Consider the following 16,013-nt stretch of genomic DNA (forward strand, 5'->3'; position numbering starts at 1 on the left):
CCAGACATTCATAGCCCTCTTCAGCCATGATCCAAGGGGCCTTGGCTACTCCTTGAGCTGTCAGCAGAACTTGGCATCATCCCCATGATGGTGCTTTTAGGGGCATGCAGAATGCAAGAGTTGTAGAATCACAGAGGCTTCCTTCGATTTCAGGAGATCTAGAAGATCAATTAGTGTTCTCCTGAGAAGGCAGTGTGTGCAGCTGTGAGAGTAAAAGTGCAATGAAGATCCCAGGAAGTAGAAGAAGCCAGGAGTGTAGAATGTCTGAGGAAAGTCAGGGGCAGTGAACAATGCTGTCTTAAGAGAGAGATCATTAGGGTTGCAACTGGCAATATCATAGTGACAGTGCTGCCCAAGCTGTTTGTTGTTTTTGTTTTTGTCTTTTTGGTATGGGGATCTAACTCAGGACCTTGTGCTTGCGAGGCAGGCAGTGGTACCACTGAGTTAAATCCCTAGCCCTGCCCAAGCTGTTTGTAGTTCACATCTTTCCCCTACAAGATTTATTGTTTGAAGGCTAGGTTTTGTCTTGCTTTGGTTTCATTCCTTTCTACTCCACTTTTCCATTTTGAAATGGATATGTTTACCCCATGCCATTGTATGTTGGTAGTGTTTAACCTCCTTTTTGATTTTTGTAGGTGCTCATAACTGTGAGTTTACCTTGAACCTCAGAGCATACTTTAGACTTTTTAGCACTCCTGGAACTGTTAATTAAGATGTTAGTAACTCTTAAGAGATGGACTAAATGCATTTTGCATGAAGGGATGCATATGAGTCTTTTGAAGACCAAGTGTGGAATGGATCATAAATGTCCCACAAAGGCCACATGTGCTCATAGGTGGGAATTTTGGAAGGTGCCTGAATCATGGAGACCCTATAGTTGATTTGCTAGTAAAAGGTGGTGTCTTGTTGAAATATCTGGGTCACTGAGAGATTGATCTGAATGGACATATCTCCTTTCCCAGCTCTTTGCTTCTTTCTCTGCTTCCTGGCCATCATGATGTGAGCAGCTTCACCTTCACTATGCCTCTCTGCCCTGCCGTTCTGCCATAGACCCAGCTAACCAAGGACTACAAATATGAACCAAAATAAATCTTTCATCATTTAAGTCATGGATGTTAATTAATGTGAGTAATTTTTTTATTTCTCTTTTAATTTAATTTTTCATTTACAAATAATTGTGTATATTTAAGTGGTACAAATAATGATTTTTTGGAACTAATATATATATAAATTTTTTTAAAATCCATGATTTCACATACTTTTTATACTAATTAAGAATCTATATTTTAGCAATTTTGAAATATACATATACAGTACATTTTTACTATTGTTGTGCAATGGATCTTGAAATCTTATTTTTCTCATCTAATTGGAACTTTGTACCCTTTGATCAACTTCTTTTCATGTCACATCACTGGCCTTTGGTAAACATCATTCTCCTCTCAACTTTCATAAATATTTTATATTCCACACATAACTGAAATTATGCAGTATTTGTCTTTCTATGCCTTTATTATTTCATTTAGCCCAATGTCTTCCAGATTGATTCATGTTATCATAAATGACAGAACTTCCATCTTTTAAAAAGCTAAATAGTATTCTGTTGCAGAGATATGTCACATTTTCTTCATCTATTCATGTGTTGGTACACATGGGTTAGTTCTATATCTTGACTATTGTAAATTATGCTATAAGTGATATAGGAATGTAGAAGTCTCCTTGACATTCTGATTGCAGTATCTATCTATCTATCTATCTCTCTATGTATCTATCTAGAAATGGGGTTGCTGAATTATTAATAATTATATTTTTAGTTCTTTGAGGAACTTTTATGCTTTTCTTGTACAGCTATTCTAATTTATATTTTAACATGATATTTATATCTAATTATACTTACTCCTCAATGTCCCCATTCCTCTCTTAAGTAATAGATTATTTATTTGAATATTATCATTTGCTTTAAAATTATTCTGATATTATTGTAATACTGTCCAAGAAAAGTATCAGATAACAAATATCATATTTTAAAGATACAAAGTGCATAGAGTTAATAAATACAATTCCTGGATAATTAGATAGAGTTCTAAGAATTTTTAGAAAATGGAAAGATTCAGAAGAGAACTACTAAAACTATTTTAAATATTTGAGATTTTTCAGACTGACTATGGAATATAATGAGTTTGAGATAGGATGTAATAGACCTATCTTATTAATGTTATAGGAAGTCAACATAAATGAGTATACAAATTTTGGTTTGGGGGCTATTAAATATTCTGCCAGAATTGAGTGAAAGAAAAACCATGTTCCTATATCAATGGCAAACATATATAATTCTAAAACATTAAGTAGAAGGAATAGGTCTGAACAGCATTTATGGCAAGTACAAACAGGTGAAATCATCAATTAAGATATATTCTCATGTTTTCAAAGTGCCTTACATGGTTTTTACTATGATCTGAATGTTTTTGTCCTTCTGAAATGTATATGTTAAAACCTAATGCTCAAGATGATAGTATTAAGAGTCAAGGCATGAGGAGATGATTAGTGTCTTTATATAAAGAAAAAGAGGTAGTTGGCTGCTTCTATGATGTGGGGATTCAGCATTTATCCCTTTCACAAAATGCAAAAAGAAGACATCATCTTTGAAGCAAAGCAAGCCCTCACTAGACACTGATTCTGCCAGTGCCTTGAGGTTTGGCTACTCAGTCACCAGAATTATGATAAAGATAATTCTGTTGTTTATAAATTCCCCATATAAGCTATTTTGTTATAGCAGTGGGAAGAGACTGACAGGTTCGTTGAGAAAAAAATGTAATGATTTTCCAAACATTTGATATCACCAGATTTCCAGTGTTTTAATGTGGAAAATATAATACATATAGGAAGCTGAGTGATATCAATGAATTTGACAGTACCTATAACTGTTGATGAAGAGGATCCAGCAGACATGGTCTTATGTAACTTCCAAGGGTAAAACTTGTAAAGTTTCTACCTAACTCTCTCTATCTCAGAATACTTATTTTTGGAAAGTGGTTGCCATATTGCCAAGGAGCCCAGACCACATAAAGAGGTCAAAGCTAAGTGTCAATTTGTGATTTTTCAGCTTATGTTTCAGCTCACAATCATCATCAACCTCCACATATGTGGGTGAACAAGAACTTGGATGATTAAATCCCCAGCCTTCAAATAGTCGTACTGAAACCCCAGACACACTGGTATGGAGATAAGCTGCCCGTATTATGCTCTGACCAATTTTCTGACAAACAACCAAGACAGATAAAAAATATTTTTAGTTCTTTAAGCCACTGAGTTTTGGAATAATTCTCCAGCAAAAATTGCAACCCAGATTTAGAATGAGAACTCACCCAGTTGGTGGTCTGGATGAAAGCAGTTTCTTAGATATCATTGAAAGAGAAGAAAAAGTCCAATGTGCTGATGAATAAATGAGAGTTAAACAGGAGAAGCAATAAGCTTAGGTAATTCTTTCAAGAAATGTATTTGAAAATATGTGTCTACTCATTTCCTAAATAAAAATTGGTTAACAAGGAACGTAGATCTCGGGAGATATTTATTGTTCAGTAGGAGAGACTTGAACGTGTTTGTGATGAGATAAAAGGTAACAGGAGCAGAGAGAGAGAGAGAGAGAGAGAGAGAGAGAGAGAGAGAGAGATTGATTAAGGATCCCCTGAGAAAGTAGGGAAGTTTAGTTTTTATTGCCATACAAGGACTAACTACTGATAGAAGAGATTCATCATGAGTTTGAGGCTAAATGTTTCTAGTCACAGTAGATGAACTGAGTAATCATCCATGGTGATTCTATTTTTTTCCGGGAAATTCAAAATAAGCCAATTTGCTAACAAAATGAAAGTTCTAGAACTCTAGAAAAGTGAGAAGTGGTTGAGTAGGAAGGGATAAGGAAGGTGTTAGGGACAGACAAAAGTGGTGCTGAAGGTTACAGAGTATTATATTTCTATGATCTTCCTTCAATCTCTTTTATTTCTGAGAGCTTTCCCTTTAGACTTATATATCTGATGTTTTCTTTTCCAGCTAACCATACATGTGCTGATATTTATATACTTGTGTTGTATTTTGTTTGATTATGCTCAAATGATAATGTAAGTTAAGAAGCTGTATGCCCAATCAGCCACTTAGTGTTATTTTTTTTTTCTTTTCTGTTCAGCCTTGACCTGGAGACCAGTCAGTGCCTTTGCATAACCTCAGATAATAATCGAACCCTTCTTGCAGAGATATGTATTGAATTGACTCTTCTGGAAACCTCCATAACTTGCACTTCCCTGACCCCAGAGGAATTTGGATGAATCATGGTGCTTTCTGTCCTATTTGATAGTATCAATTTATGCAACTGCTGTTAACTCTGAACCATCTTATGTTAACATGGAACCTCAAGCTGCACAGGAGATACATATCTATCCTTGTCATAGCCCTCAGGCTGCAGTGTACAGGTACATGTACATGTACATAAAAATCCTTTTACGTGTCACACCTAGCAGCAATGACCACAGCCATGATTGATATGGGTGACTGGCTATTTTCCAAAATCCAATTGTTGGATTTCTTAGTTGTTAATATGTAGATATTATAATCTCGGCAAAATTACCCAAAAAGTTTTTTAAAGAATATTCTTGGAAGAGATTCTTGGGGGCTATTTTGCTTTCAAATTTTCTGTGATTATGAAAATGAACACAGGTTAATGAATGCCATATATTTTTCAGTGAGTAAGGAATTTATCTAACTTCATAATCAATGTATCTTTGCAACTAGAACAAAATGAAAAGTGATGAAATTCTATCATCTGCTGGCCAAAATTTCCTGTCCAGAAATAGACTACCAGATACCCAACTGAATTAGGGATGGACAGTCTTTGTATAAACATCCTTCATATACACACACTTCATATACACACACTCTTCACAGGGAAGACTCACTCTAAAAAAGGAAATGGCTTCTGAAAGCCCAAAGCTTCCTGGCATTACCACAGGCCTTGGTCCTGCTGAGAATGACAAACTAGGCCATGGTATTCCCTTACTGAACATAATTTTGGAAAATGACAAGGAAGATAAGGCCACTTTGTGATTTTGATGGAGCAAAGCAAAAATAAGAACCTTTTGTAATCATGTATTAATATAAAACTATCAAGAATATTTTTGTCCAAATCACAAAAAAGACCAAATAATATGAGGAACAGCTACCTTTTCACTAGTTACATCTTTAGCTATTGCCTAGATAATAATTATTAATTTGAACAATCATAGAATTATTTTTATTCCTTGATAGCAGCAGCCAATCTAAACCAAAATTACTGCCTCTTTGAAATCTCCCTCATATTACTAAACACAATTTCAAATCCTCAAAGTTCACTTTCTACTTTTGTACTGAATTTCCTTCATTGTTTCTGATATTGCATTTTTCTCCCTCATTGCAGCAAGTCAATAAAAACAATTGTGTTCTCCTAAAGAAAATTCCTAAGCATTTTTGGCTGGAGAATTTTGATAAATCTATGGCATAAGCTTTTCAGGATCCAAGGAAAAGAAAAAAGTCATTAGACATTTGTAAAGGACAGGGAGTTGATTAGCATTAATAGGAATTCTTCCAAACACACAAGGCAATAGTCACATGGAAGAAAAAGACAAACTATGTGAAAGCACAATTCAGAATGGAATCTTAGAGGCTGATGGTGATGGTAGTGGAGGTAATCACCCATGGATTGATTAATTTATCCAGTCAGTCCCCAAGAATTTACTGAATGCCCAGTATGTGCTGAGCATTGGGTTGTGCAAATTCAATACCCAAGCAAAAGAAAGACCCTACTCCCTCTTTGGAGATCACAGCTTAATGGTAGCAGAATTTGATAAAGAACCTTATCCAAATAATTATAAAGTTAAGAATTGTCAGACTGGTATTCTGGAAGAAGTTTCCATTAGAGTATGAGAGACTATACTAAAGAGAGGAAGCCACAGATCACATCGCTGAATAATAAGATCTAGAGAATGAGTAAGACTAACTAGGTGAAGATATGAATGAAGAGCACCACAGGTAGAAAGAAAAACATTTGTGAATATTCATTGGTGGCAAAGAATATAATAACTATAAAAACATGAAGTGTCATTTAATGGTGTTTGCAGTAATACAATTCTATAAAAGAGAATGGAGCAGTAAAGAGGGCCAAGATGTGAATGCTACAAGATAGGGGTCTGCAAAATATAGCTCTTTGTCAAACCCAGCCCAACATTTGTGTTTATATACAAAGTTTTATTGGCAAAGAGCTGTCTAACTGCCAATTGCCTATGACTACTTTTTCATAGATATAATGTTGAACAATTGTAACAGACACTGTATGATCTAAAAAACCGAATATTTTATCATGTTTAGATGAAAAGTTTGCTGATTTCACACCTAGGTTATTCTAGGAATTTTGTCTGTATTAAAAGAATAGTGCAATCCCATCAGTGGGAAAGATGCTTGTGACGATAGCAATGGACTGACTGAGCAGGGTCTGAATAACATTCGGGTCGGCCAACTGTGAGATACTGAGGTAGCTGGGCTAGTGAGAGATAAAGGTGTTTTAATGCTATCTCACTGTGATCATGATTTATATTTCCTTAAGTGGGGCATAACACCAATTTTTTCATAAAGGTGCATAAACATGGGTGTATAATATTCACATTTATTCTTTAGACTATTTCTACAGATGAATTATTAATTTTAATTTTATAAGTTTTATTATATTAAACCATGAGTACGTAAGAGGAAAAATGTCAAAAAATAAAGTATTACATTTTTAATATTTATTGGGTGTTTATGAAAAAGCAACAAAATTTTCAACATCAGAGGTTTTTTGGTGTACAAAGCCTAAAAAATAACAAGAGAAATAAATTCCTATATAAACTAAATGAAAATACCAATAACACTTTAAAAAGAGAAATTTTTACTTCAATTATCACACCTAATGCAGTCTTCACACGTGACCACAGTATGTTCCATACACATGTCTCACTTACACTGACAGCACAGATGTTTTGCTTTCCTGGCCTTATTGCAGGACACACTTGACATCTTGTTGATCTTGTTTTGTCAGGAGGTTCCTATTATATTATACAATGTGTAGTTAACAGGAACATAAAATATCAGAAAATAAAATATTAAATTCTTTTTCTTTTTGGTACCAGGGATCGAACTCGGGTCCTTGCACTTGTGAGGCAGGCGACAGAACCACTGAGCTAAATCCCCAGCCCATAAAATATTAAATTCTTAACATGTATTGTGAGTTTAGGGTAACCATAGCTGTGTAAATCAGCTGTGTACTTGCTTACAAAATCTAAAAGAAAACATCAGAAATAAATTCCTACATGAAATATAATGAAAATACTAATAGAACTCTACAACAAAAATAGTCTTTGCTTCAATTTTCACTCCCAAGGCAGTCTTCACACATGACAACTGCACGTTCCATGCACACATCCAGCTTACATTGACGGAACATGTGCTTAGCTTTCCTTTCCTATGTGGCAGGCGATTCTTGTCACCTCTCCCATCTTCCTGTTTTTCAAAAGCTTCCTACTATATTGTACAATGTGCACTTAGCAGGTAAATAAGATATCCATAAAATAAAATATATCAAATATGTAATGAGTGCTTAGAATAGACATCAACATTTTCACATCAGCTGTTTACTTGCTTACAAAACCTAAAAGATAACATCAGAAATAAAAACCTATGTGAACTACAATGTAAATACAAACAAATGTCTATCACAGAAATAATCTTTGCTTCAACTGTTGTACAAAAGGCAGTCTTCACCCATGAAAATACATGTACCATACACAAGAATTGCTTACACTGATAGCACATACGTTTGGTTTTCCTGTCCTTTTTTGTGGGGCCCAGTTGACATCTTTTTGGTTTCCCTGTTGTCATAGTAGGTCATTGTGGTGCTGCCCTCTAGTAGTTCACCTGTGAGCTTACCCATGTGCTCCACATTTTTTTTCCATTGTTCCCTGGGCAGAAACATTTTGCTTTTCCTCAGCTGCAAATGATTTTTTATGCGTTCCAGTCCAAATTCTCTAAGAAAATTTCTCTGTGGTATTTTGCACTTGTTATTCCCTTTGTAAACTATCAAATTATTTATGCTGCACATGTTTAGGACTGAGTAAAACACAACCATTGGCCAACACTTTGTGTTTTGAGTGACATCATAGTTGCAACATAACTAATCAACGTCTATTCCACCTTTGGTTTTGTTGTTGAAAGGTCCTATCTCAGGCTTCCGGTTTTTTTTCGAGGTTTCCCTATCAATATTTCCATCATGGTGCAATGTTGACATCAGTAGTCAACATTTCTTTGGCTTATATGAGGTCAATATAAATCTTTCTGAAATCCAAAGATTGCACCATACAATTCTCTATTTTCAAATCGCAACATTTCATTTGAAATTTCAGCTTTGTTTCTGGGTACAGTTCCTATGCTGGTCAACCTCTGCTCTGTTAGCAAATATAACATCAATTGGTAACTGGTAAACCAACTGTCGAATGTCACATTCCAATCAGTTTGGGAGAGTAAAGCAACAAGTCTGTTTACAACATCATTCAGTTTATTACTGTATGAATAAGGACCTAATAGTGGCTGAGTTCCAGGATAAATTTCTAAACTGAAAGCATGAGTCTTTGCATCTACAAGGGCATACATTTTTATGCCATATTTTGAAAATTTTTTTGCATATAGTGCCTGAAGCTACAACAACCATGAAATGCTATAATATGTTCATTAATAGTCATATATTCAGATAGTGTGTAAATTGTTTGACAGTTACCCACAAATCTCTCAAAGGGTGAGTGAATAGCAGCTAGATTATCAGTTCTTTTTCTTTCTTGACAGGTGGTTTTGTCATCAAACCCCAGGCAAGTTTGAAAGAAACTAAATCTTCTCTGTGTCATTGTTATTCTACAGACCTCAAGCCATACCCATGTCTTCTCCATTCCTGTGATTACCATGAGAAAGCCCTGCTAAGTACAGCAGACCTATGAATGCTTTCAGTTAAATGAGTGAAGTGTCATAATAAATACTTTTTTGAGTATGGCTATTGGTGCATACAGAATATTGTACTTGTATTTCAGCATTTGTGTATTTCACAACATCTTGTAGCATTTTGTCTGTTACAAACAATTTCCAACATTGAATGACAGTGCTGGAATTCTGTCCAATATGTTTCACCCCTGCCAAGATCCTCACTACATTTTTGGACCTGGTTCTAACATTGACTCATTCCATTTTGATTGCATGAGCATTTTGTACCATTTTGACTAGTCAAATATACAGTCATATAGTTGTTTTCTTTGTCATCTGAATCAAGGAGGTCTACATTATCTGTGTCTGGACACGTCCATTTTTGCTCCATTTCACTGTCACAGGAACTTTGGCTCAGATGGCCAATGTCAAAGTCATTACGGTCTTCATCATCCATGCATGAATAATCTGATGATTCACTTCAGACCTTCTCCAAAACTTGCAAATATGGTTTTTTAAGTGCCATTGTACCGAATTGGGCTACTTCTACCAAAATAAACAAACAAACAAACAAACAAACAAATAAATAAATATTTTTAAAACAAATCCTAAATGCACAGAAATTTAGCAATTAATATTTCATTGGTAAGACTCAGCTGCTACTGCTTTGGAGCTCCTGTATATACCTGGCCATTCATCTGCCAAGTGGGTGAATGCCCAGATAGAGTTTTGCTTTCCCTAGGCACAGCTACTGTGAGTCACATTCATATTCCATTATAGTAAAATACATGTTTACATAATAGAAGAGATGGGTGGGTGTATTTTACCCCCTATGATGTTCAACTAAACATACATAAAGCCTGTTAGATGGAGCACGATATGGGTAAAATCCCAGTTTGACACTTTTGCATATGTGCTCACACCTGCTTTTCATCCTACAGTAGGTAAACACAAAGAATGCTTCTGATCCCCCAAGTTCAGCTACTGACACAGAGCCAGCTACTATTGTGCTAATACCAATTTACAGTGGGAAAGCATGGGATGGGTTTTTCTAACTCAGTGTTGTCTGGAATTTTCTCATGTGATCACTAGTCCTTAGTATATCTTTGTTGAGAAATGTCTATTCAAGTACTCTGCCCATTTTTAAGTTGGGTTGGTTTTCTTTTGTTGTTGTTGAGTTGTACAGTTCTTTTATATTCTAGATAGTAATTTCTTACTGAAAATTTGCAAGTACTTTTTTCCATCCTCTGGTTACATTTTCACTCTGGTCATAGTGTCCTTTGAGGTACAGAGGTTGTTAAGCTTGATGTGGCAAAATTTTTTCTCTTGTATATTTCTGGATAGTATAGGAAAGAAATCATTGCCAAATCCAAACTCATGAAGTTTCCTCTTGATATATTTTTATTCTAAGAATTTTATAGTATTATGTGTTTTATTTAGATCCTTTATCTATTTTGAATTAATTTCTGTATATGGTGTAAGGTAAAGAGTCAATTTGTTCTTTTGCATGTGGATGTCTAGTTTTCCTATCATCATTTGGTGAAATGATTGTCTTTGCCTTTATGCCTAAAGTAATTTAACTATACAGTATTTATGAAGGCTTATATATGGGTTCTCTATCTTATTTCATTGGTCTATATACATGCTTTATGCCAGTACCAAACTGTTTTGAATACTGGAACTTTGTAATAAGTTTTGAAGGCAGTAAATGTGAGATATCTAACTTTGTTTTCCTTTTTCAACATTGCTTTGCCTGCTTAGATCCTTTGGTATTACAAATAAATTCCAGGATGGGTTTTTCTATTTCTGAAAATAGTCTCATTGGTATTTTAAAACTTTTAACAAGGAATACTTTAAATAAGTGCAACACTTTGGTAATATCGGCATCTTAACAATATTAAATCTTCCAATCTGTGAACATGGGGTGTCTTTTTTAAATTTATGTCCTCTTTAAATTTTTCAATGATGTTTTCTGGTTTTCAGCACACAAGTCTTTCACTTGACTATTTTATTCTTTTTGATGCTATTGTAAATGAATTGTTTTATACTATCCTTTTCAGATTATACTTTGTTAGTGTATAGGAAAGCAACTGATTTTTGCATGTTTACTTTATATCCTGTGAGTTGCTGAATTCATTAATCAGGTCTCAGTTTTTGTGAAAGTTTTCTACACATAAAACTGAATCATTTGTTAATAGAGGTAATTATTACTTCTTCTTTTTTTTTTTTTTGGTACCGGGGATTGAACTCATGTCCTTGCGCTGAGGCAGGCAATGGAACCACTGAGCTAAATCCCTGGCCCAATTATTATTTCTTTATTTCTAATTTAGATGTCTTTTTACTTTCTTTGCTTAATTAATCTGGCTAGAACTTCTATGGATGTATTAACAAATACATTCTTAGTTTATTTCTGATACTGGAGGAAAAACTTCTAGTCTTTTACTAGTGAGTATAATGTTAGCTATGGGCTTTTCACATATGACCTTTATTATGTTGAAGTACTTTTCCTTTTTTCTTAGATTGTTGAGAGTTTTTAGCACAAAGGGGTAAAATTTGAGATGATCATGCACTTTTTGTCCTTCATTCTATTAATGTGGTATATTACCTTGATTGTTTTTGGTATGTTGAACCATTCTGGTATTTCAGGGATAAACCCTAATCGGTTGTAGTATATAAGTATTTTAGTATGCCACTGAGTTCAGTTTGCTAACATTTTGTTGCAGACTTTTACATCAATGTTCATTAAGAATATTAGTGTAGGGCCGGGGATTTAGCTTAGTGGTTTCGCTGCCTGCTGCACAAGCGCAAGGACCCGAGTTTGATCCCAGGTACCAAAAAAAAAAAGAATATCAGTGTATAGTTTTCTTGTATATTTGTCTAGATTTTATAACAGTATAATCCTGGTCTAATAGCCAGGATTAGAAAGTGTTTCCTCTTTTTAAAACAATACAAGAAGGATTCATGTTAATTCTCTTTTTTAAATGTGTGGGACATTTCACTTGTTGAAGCCATCTTGTCCTGGAATTTTCCTTGTTGGGAGACAATATTTTATTACAAATGTAATCTTAATGGTTATAAATCTATTTCATTTTTTTTTGTTTCTTCATGATTCATATGTGGAAGATTATGTATTTCTAGGAATTTTTTCATTTTAGGTAGATAATCCATGTTTTGGGTATACAAGCCATACATATTATTTTGCAATACTTTAATCTCCATGTCATGATTTGTTATTGAAATCTTGAATGCTCGAATTTCCAGTTTTCTGTGTATCATGATCAGGACAGTCACTCCTTCCCTGATGTGAGCCTGTTAGATTCATCTTAACTACTTTACCATGGCCACACTTTCAGATACTAGACAACTGCTTGAATTGCTATGACCATCACCAAGAAGTTGTTCTAGAATGCAGTTGGCAGTGAAGATGGAGAGAGGTGGATGGATTGAGCTATAATCAAGAGAAAAAATAATTCTTCCATGGTGAAAAGGATGCATGAAATAAAAAAGAAATCAAGGAAAATGTCTGGTTTCTACCTTGCATCACTAGAGAGAAGTTAATATCAGACAGCAAGAAAGGGAAGGATAGGTGGAGGACAACTGTTTTGCTTATTTATTTTTACCCAAGGGGAAGATTATGAATTAACTGTAAATATATTGATTTTGAGGCCACTTTGAGGAACCAAGGAGAGGATAAATATTACACACTTGCGTATACATTTCTAGAGATCAAAGGAGAATTCAATTACATATACATTGTTTTCACACGGTTATAAATAAAAATGAATTCAAAGATATAAATGAAGATTGTAGTCCAGAATCAGCATTATACTGAAATTACTGATTACAGTAATTTTTCTGGCTGAGATTGGATCTCCCCACCCTAACTTGGAGAGAATAACTAGATAATAGTTGCTGGGGGTAGTTACTCCATGAAAACAGATAAGCAGAAGGAAAAAAGTATGTTCCACTTCAGAAGAGATCATTTCTTGAGAAAAATAAGTGGTCAAGAGGCAGGGCCATTCATGGACAAGTATTGTAACAGCATTCACCTTACCCAGCACAAAGGCACAAGTGAGATCTCCAGACTCTCACCACACTCCCCAATCAGATAAGCTACTTCTTCATCCAGTGGAGGAATTTCAGGTTAAGAGAGGCACTAGAAGTGCTTGTTCTAATGTTGGCTCCATTTTGAGGAATGGAGATTTAAGTACCATTTTCTTCAGAACAGTGCAAGTTTTGAGAATGAGTGGGGTAGGGAAGATAAATGTTGGTTAAGAAAACAAAACCATAAACATACTTTGGTTTGAAATTATTTTATTGTAGTCTAATTTTAGAAAGGAGAAACTATGGAGCTAAATTTAAGTAAATGAAACATTTTTGTCATCACATTTTAATAATCAAAGCTGAAAGGGAATATGTGTATAGAAGGAAGAACTTGGAAAAAGTCTGCCTAGAATGAGATTCCCAAGGTTTTGTCATTCTCATGGTCCAAGTTGGTGGAAAGGGCAATCTTTCTGAGCCCGAGCTTTATGATCAATTTAAGAGTCTCGAGTATTTTTATCTGTTTAAGACATTCACTGTGGTGAATAGAAGATATTACATAATAAACACATTTAGAAATGTCTCATGAGACTACTTTCGATAACTTCTGCAAAACAAATCTGTGCTTTGTTAGCAATTGTGCAATACAGAGTTATATTAGGACCAAAATTTCAGCTCTTAGTATTATTCTGGTTAATCTCTGATTGATTATATTTTTATTGAAAAAATAATGGACTCCTTTGTTGTTATAAAGGCAATGACCTTTCATAAAATGAGCATTTTGTTCTTGTAGCAATCTTCTTGCAGAGTCTCACTTTATAATTTAAAATTTTGCCTTGAATAGTTTGTAAGCACAAAAGCTATGCATGTTTCCTATGAAAACTCAAGTGTAATAGAAGCAACCTAAACTGAAAGCCCCTCTGAAGGAACTTTACCTGTTTCTTTCTCCCTTTCTTTCCAGGATATCATGAATAAATATTTCTACTGCATAATTTTACAGGACTTTATCCATGTCCTTATATATGTAGAGATGGTTTATTTACATAAATGATTTATACTATGTAATATTACCCATCATTATTTCTATGCTTATTATTATTAAATTTGTTTTCTTCACTCAATGTAGAACCTCAAAATTGACACAGAGCAACCCGTTTGATTGATCAATGCAACATAACACTTAATTCTCTTTGTGGAATTAAGGTGTAATAATCAGAACTCAAAATTACTTTTTAATAATAATGTTTAGCACAATATTGGCTGATGAGTGAAAATTATTTTAGCTGTATATTCAAGTTTTTATGATAAGATCACAAGAAAAAATGGAGCTTTATAAAAAGAGCATTGGTTCAGTAAAAAACCAATGAATTTGTAAAATGGAATATTTGGCTCCAGATTATTTTGAACATTCTTATTAAATCTAAAGCTGTATACATGTACAACTGTATACATGTACTCCTAGTTTTGGTTACCTGCTTGATCTGCAGGCTACTCTATGGGCAGACTGAGAGAAAAATATATGCTACTTCTGCATATGTCAGAATTTCATTGTAAGCTCATTTGTGGATTTCCTCTGGAGCATGATTTTCAACAATAAGTATTTTCCTAAAATTAGTAGTACTATTTTAGATATCCACTCCTTCTAATTATGGATTCTGTGTAGAAATTAATAGTGGCAAATATATACCAGAGGGAAAAAAATGAAGATAGAAATATTCATGAAAACAAGTACAGAGTCAAAACAAAATATTGGAGTAGCAATTGTAGAATCAAACTGTGCCACTTATTCTGGTTCCAGGCAAAGAACTGCTGCTCCCTCTTGTGTCACATGTGGAAAGTACACATAATGAAAAAGTTACTTTGTCTTAGACAAAATTATACATGATCTATTTGTGTTATGAAAACACACTGCTTTCAAGAGAAGAAATAAAAGACATCACTCAAGTGATAATGATTCTATATCAGGTATAGGTTTAATGCCACCAAAAGAAAAAGACAGATGACGTTAGTTTGTAGTAGATCAAGCCAGAAAGGCTGCCTGTGTTCAACTCATCTAATTGGTCAGTAAACACTTAACAAACATGTGCTTGTATGCCAACTATTTTCTAAGATTGAGTAAAGTCCAAAGTACAGAGAATAGTTCAAAGTGATGTGATAGTCTTCTGTTAAAAGAGAACCATTCACCTGAAAAGGTAAAATATGAACACAGAAGACAGTTAATTATAAGGTCATATATTATGTATCAAACTATATATCTTGGATTGGAAAATTACTTTGATTAGAAAGAATCCTCAATGAAAAGGGACTTTTGCACTGGGACCTGAAATGTAAGGGGCCCTTGATATAGGTTTGAAATCAATCAACTAGGAAAGTTTAAAGCACAGGAATTTAACCAATAGTGCTAGAGTTTTGTGTTTATAATTAAGAAAAGAAAATATAATTGGAGAAGATTAGGAATCCTGAGTTTATCAAGTGCTTTGGAGTTTATGCCATTTATTCCATGGACAAATAATTTCTGAATGAATTTAAATAGGAAAGGGGAGGAATTTAGCTCGGTGGTTCTACCGCCTGCCTTGCAAGTGCAAGGTCTGGAGTTGGATTCCTGGTACCAAATATAAATAATAAATAAATAAATAAATAAATAAATAAAATAGGGCAGTAACAATATTAAATGTTTTAACAGAGAAACAATATACCAAATCATTTCAGAAACTTTATTCTGAAAAACTGCATGCAACAAATTTTCCGTAAGTTCATATAAATTCAAAAGTTTTAAAAAGTAGAATTATATTAAAAATATGTGCCTCTCCAATGTTATTTCCTATTCTCTTTCTCTGCTTTTTCATATAATTTATTGCCTCACATAATGTTATTTTGTATGTGTTTGTTTGCATGTGTCATTCACTGGCTACAAATTCCATGAAGGTAGTGATTCTGTGGCTGTTGTTTAT

At 34.2% G+C, this 16,013-nt stretch overlaps 1 long non-coding RNA gene across 1 annotated transcript in view; it reads left to right on the forward strand.

The window, feature by feature from the left end:
• The window catches only part of LOC147825973 (uncharacterized), a 69,730-nt gene extending 55,175 nt beyond the window's left edge, over positions 1-14,555 (forward strand). The window contains exons 6-7 of the long non-coding RNA XR_015440125.1: positions 963-1,124; positions 4,181-14,555. This is a non-coding gene — a long non-coding RNA (uncharacterized LOC147825973). The remainder of the gene's footprint in view (positions 1-962; positions 1,125-4,180) is intronic.
• Positions 14,556-16,013: the final 1,458 nt, after the last annotated feature.

This window comes from Heterocephalus glaber, unplaced genomic scaffold (genome assembly GCF_053883595.1).
Source record: "Heterocephalus glaber isolate CG9 unplaced genomic scaffold, H.glaber_assembly_v1.0 deba00001481, whole genome shotgun sequence".
NCBI classification, from domain to species: domain Eukaryota; kingdom Metazoa; phylum Chordata; class Mammalia; order Rodentia; family Bathyergidae; genus Heterocephalus; species Heterocephalus glaber.